Source organism: Xenopus laevis, chromosome 3L, assembly GCF_017654675.1.
Source record: "Xenopus laevis strain J_2021 chromosome 3L, Xenopus_laevis_v10.1, whole genome shotgun sequence".
In the NCBI taxonomy this organism is placed as follows: domain Eukaryota; kingdom Metazoa; phylum Chordata; class Amphibia; order Anura; family Pipidae; genus Xenopus; species Xenopus laevis.
In genome coordinates, this window is record NC_054375.1 from 147,593,871 (window position 1) to 147,599,870 (window position 6,000).

Here is a 6,000-nt window from a genome sequence, read left to right on the forward strand (position 1 = left end):
AAAGGTTGCCAAATGCACTGAAGTCAATGGGCTACAAACTATTTTTTTTACTCATTGGAGTCTATGGGTGTTTTTTTTTTCACAGCGAAAACTGGCGAATAATTTCGCCCATCTCTTTGATTCTTACCAGCTTTCAAATGACCCCAACAGTCAAACTTTTTATTACTTATCTTTCTATCAAGGCTCTCGTCTATTCACATTCCTGCCTCTCGCTGCATGGTTGCTAGGCAAAATTGAACCCTAGCAACCAGATAGCTGCCAAAATTCTAAACTGGAGGGCTGCTGATCATAAAATGAAACAGTTCAAAAATTGTAAATAATAAAAAGACCAATTGCAAATTATCTCAGAAAAGAACTCTGTACATCATAATAAACATCAATTTAAAAGTGAATAACCCTTTCAAGCACATGAGTGGGAGCTGCCATATTGCTCAGATATTCCATATTCCATACAGGGCTGCCATCAGTAATCATGAGGCCCCATCCCCTCCAATTATTATAACCAATTATTAGTCCACCAGTTATCTGGTCCTGATTAGATAGGGGCCCTACTGAAAAAACATGACATGCAAATCCCACCTTTTTTTTTATTTCTTTGCCCCCCCCCCTCTGCAAATTTAAAGCAAAAGTAAGTAAATAAATTGTTAAAAACCAGTGTAGTGTCCATGGTGCACACTCCTTGAAGCCTTTAGCCAGAAAAAGGTTTAGAAATGTCATTGGAAAAATGATGCACAATTCTGGACTAACAAGAAAGTGGCGCATGTAAAAAGAAAAATGTACTGAAATATTGATTTATGAGAAAATGCACATTGTTATATTTAAACATCTATTTCTTCTGTAACCATAACATAATAAATATCTGAATGAAAAGAATGAAACAGGAGGGTGATTTAGACAAGCTGTTAGTTGACAGTGTCTACTGATCACCAGCTAAAGATCTACTGGTACATCCCGATCTAGCTTTTGGGCACCCCTGATATAAACCCTCCAAATCAATGTGACTTTAATAAAAAGGTTTCCTGTGCAGGTAACATAATAGGATGCTGCAGGGCAGTCGTCTCTCAGGAGACAGGTTGGATTCAACCGCCCACTCCTACTCCCATGGACACCAGTGCTAGAGTTTATCGGCTTCTAAACAGTATTTAGGGATTTAAATTTAGGGACACCTTCCTGCCAAACAGCTGTAAGCAGAGCAAGTGCTGGACAAGCTGCATCTCTTGGACGACTTCTATGTGTATCCAGCGGATCTGATGAGCTGCCCATCCGATTTGACGCCTGCGTTTTGGTGCATCGCGTTGGATCCGCCTGAAACGCATAGAAGTCGTCTGTGTAGTTCCTCCAATAGTCTGACACTAGCAACATCCCAGCACACATTCATTTTGTATTTGTAAGTGAATTTGTTATTGAAATCACTGTCTGTCTGACCCTTTACTGGTTCCTATTTCTGATACATTATAGCAAAAGCTGAAAGAGAACTAACTTGTGCTACATTGTTTCAAGAGTCAGAACCAGGGGGAGCAGAAAGAGATGCAACAATCAATCAAAACAAACACAATTCTCGGTTACATTTACACTGATCTTAAACATGAAAAATCAGGCCTAACCCTAATACGGCTATAAAAGGGGGGGGGGGCAAGAGGAGGGGTAAGGGTTAATCACAAAAAGCTGAGCAACAATAATGTAATCAACTCTGAGTGACCCGAATTCCTACCCAGAATGCTTTGTGAAAGCCATTTGTGTCCTGGGAGGGAAGGTGAGAGGGAGGAGGGAAAGAGGGTGGTGGAAGGGGGAGAAGGGAACATGTGGGGGGAAAGAAAGGTTTAGCCTTTAGTTGGGCTGGAAAAGGTGGGTTTGAAGTGGGGGGTCAGGAGATGTAGAGGAGCAGGGGGGGACATGGAAGGAAAGGAGAGTCAGAGCTGGAGAGGGGTTAACATGGGTCACAGCCCCGGGGATACAGTTTGTGGGGCCCTGATGAGGTTTAATAAAGACATAAAGCGAATACACTCGTCCATTGTTACTTTTATATCTCGTAGAATAACTACTTCAACAAAACGGGGCACAGGGGAATGTGGTCGATTTCGGGTCTGTTTTAAGGTTCCCCCACCTCCTGCCACTTGCCATCTCTGTGCTGGCTGAGGGTGCGCAGGGGGAGATGGGGATTTCTGAGGGTCCATGACCCAATGTGGTGGGGACCCCAAGAATCTTTGTAAGTTATGTCATTGGAAGTGATAGTGGAATAACATTAGGGTAGTGTTTTATAAAACGAGGATGGATAGAGCATGCTGGGAGTGTCCCATTATTAAGGGCTTGGCACTTGGGGGAATATGGGAGAAGGAAAGATGGGAGTAGAAATGCGAGGACCACCCGGCTGTATTCATATGCAAACAGTGCCCTGAAAAGTTTTCTATGGATCTATATCCCCCCCCCCGCTTCCCAATTAATAGTGAGTCACTCTCTTCTTTATCTGACCCCCAGGCCATCCCCTCCCTCTGGGGACATTCCCCTACACACAAAGGTCTCAGGCACCACAAAGAGCCGGCCTGGAGGAACTCCTACTATTAGGGCAGAGACATACAAGAAGAAGATTCAGGGAAAGTTTGACTCACGAGGAAACTTTGGGTGACTTCAGAAAATGCCGGCGATTTAGATTCTAGCCAACGAGGAGGCAGTTCAGGGAGATTAATCGCCTGAAGAAGAGGCGAATTGTTGCCAGGCGACTAATCTGCCCGAATCTTCTACAATACTGTATCTCTGTATTCATCTAGCATTCCCGTACTGACTGATACAGGAGCTACAAATGGTCCTGATCCACAGAGCTTACAGTCTAAATGAATAGAGTGTAGATTTTTAGAAGGTGGCAGCCCCAGAGTTCCCCCTGCTCTTATTCACCCCAACAATTTTCTAATATATACAGAATTTGTACCCCAGCAGGTATATAGGACTGAACATGTATATAGGAAGCCCTGTAGGATTTACATGTGCAGAGCAGCCCACCCTGATGCACGGACGTAAAGCTCCATCATTCTGTCCTGTTCCTATAAACTAAACCTCTCAACCTTTTCCATCCCTAATCCTCTGTCCTCAGCAGAACTGTCAGCAAATCCCCAGTCTGACTCCAATCCTCTCATACAATAACACACACACATGCCATAAATGCGTGTAGCACATGCACCCAGACACCCTAACCTAAACAGTCTCTCCTTTATTCTCAGGAAACATAAATAAACCCCAGCGTGAGATGTATATGCAGCCGCTCTATGGTATGTGGCTGAGCCTCACATGTCCTGTGCCAGTGAGAGACATATAAGGCTTTGCTCGCTTAAAGCGGATGTAAACAAGTAATACAGTTCTAATTTAATTTCCAAGCAACTTTCCAATATACATTGATTTAAAACATTCAAAGGTTTTACATTTATTTGTAACTGTAATTACAGTGCCGTTTTATGAGAAGTTGTATTTTTGGACTTCTCCAATAAATTATCATTCCAAAAAATCCCAACCCTATAACTCCTCCTATTGCTCCATATAACCCTCCCTATAACTCCTCCTATTGCTCCATATAACCTCCTATAACTCTCCTATTGCTCCATATAACTCCTCCTATAACTCCTCCTATTGCTACCATATAACCTCCCTATAACTCCTCCATGCTCCCCTTGTCCATATAACCCCTCCCTATAACTCATTCCTATTGCTCCATATAACTCCTCCCTATAACTCCTCCTATTGCTCCATATAACCCCTCCTATAAACTCTCCTATTGCTCCATATAACCCTCCCTATAATCCTCCTATTGCTCCAATAACCCCTCCCGATAACTCTCTCCTATTGCTCCATATAACGCCTCCCTATAACTCCTCCTAATTGCTCGCATATAACTCTCCCTATAACTCCTCCTATTGCTCCATATAACCCTCCCTATAACGCCTCCTATTGGCTCCATATAACCCTCCTATAACTCCTCCTATTGGCTCCTATAAGCCCCTCCCATATAGACATCCTCCTATTGCTCGCCTTATAAACCCTCTCCCTATAACTCCTCCTATTGCTGCCATATAACCCTCCACATATAAACTCCTCCTATTGCTTCCATATAAGCCCTCCCTATAACTCCTCTATTGCTCCACATATAACCTCCTCCCTATAGACTCCTCCTATTGGCCTCACATATAACGCCCGATCCCTATAAACCTCTCCTATTGGCTCCATATAACTCCATCCCTATAACTCCTCCTTATTGCTCCATATAACTCCTCCCTATAACTGCCTCCTATTGCTCCATATAAACCCTCCCTATAAGCTCCTGCCTAGTTGCTCGCATATAACCCTCCCTAAAACTCCTCCTATTGCTCCATATAACCCTCCCTATAACTCCTCCTATTGCTCCATATAGCCCTCCCTATAACTCCTCCTATTGCTCCCTATAACTCTTCCCTATAACTCCTCCCATTGCTGCATATAACCCTCCCTATCTCCTGACTGGTTGCTATGGGTTACAAGACCAGTAGAAAGGTTTGCACCCGTTATTACATGGCCCTGCTACGTGCCCACATACTGCCCAGACAGGAGACTGGAAGCAAATGCCAAATCCTATTAATCACGGATGATCTATGAACCTTTGTAACAAATTATCCTTTTGTGCTAACATGGCACAGAGTGTGGGGAAGAATGAAGTGCCAGAGATTTAGCCCTTTGTTCTCTTGTTAATGACCCCCCCATGCTCTGCTTGTTGTTGTTTACTCCATGCTGCAGAGCTATCAGTACTACTTAAAGGAACAGTAACACCAAAAAATGAAAGTGTTTTAAAGTAATGAAAATATCATGTAGTGTTGTTCTGCACTGGTAAAACCGATCTGATTGCTTCAGAAACACTACTATAGTTCATATAAACAAGCTGCTGTGTAGCAATGGTGGATTTTTAAAAAAAAGTCTATATGGCACAGGTTAAATAGTGGATAACAGATAACACCATTATGTTCTACAGAGCTTATCTGCTGTGTAACCTGAGCCTTTTCTCCATTGAATGGCTGCCCCCATTGCTACACAGCAGCTTGTTTATATGAACAATGGTAGTGTTTCTGAAGCAAACACACCGGTTTTACTAGTGCAGGGCAACACTGCATTATATTTTTATTACTTTTAAAGTTTAATTTTTTGATGTTACTGTTCCTTTAATATCACTATACAAATCCTCCTTCATTATCTGTAATTTAACAGCGAGGCTCATTGTTCCTGGAGTCAGACTGGTGATACAGAGCAGAGCCCATACCTGCCCCTTGCCAGCAGCTCTGCAGATTCTCACTGGGACACAGGACTTTATATGGTACTTAAGTGTCAGTGTATTCCTCACCCCCGTGCCCTGCGCAGCCTCTTAACTACTCCCAGACTGAAAATATTATACATTTACTGGCACATTCCCCATAAACACTGACTCTCCCTCCAATCAGAACAGCTGTCCACTGTGACCCACGGATAAGCTCACTCAGTTCTGTGGGTCACACCAAAATGTTCCCCCTCCCCCCACTGGGATAGAACAGCACTGCTTGATAAAGAGTGTCAGCTCTTTTGGTCACTGAGTAAGGAGATGCTACATTAGTTACATTAGTTATAACTTTACTCTCTATCGACCTGCAGTGGGAGGGACAGACTCATGTCCCATAGTTCCCTCCTGTCTGTGTCACTGTATCACCCTGCAGTGGAAGGAACAGACTCATGTCCCATAGTTCCCTCCTGTCTGTGTCACTGTATCACCCTGCAGTGGGAGGGACAGACTCACGTCCCATAGTTCCCTCCTGTCTGTGTCACTGTATCACCCTGCAGTGGGGAGGGACAGACTCATGTCCCATAGTTTCCCTCCTGTCTGTGTCACTGTATCACCCTGCAGTGGGAGGACAGACCAGCGTCCCATAGTTCCCTCCTGTCTGTGTCACTGTATCACCCCTGCAGTGGGAGGGACAGACTCATGTCCCATAGTTCCCTCCTGTCTGTGTCAACTGTATC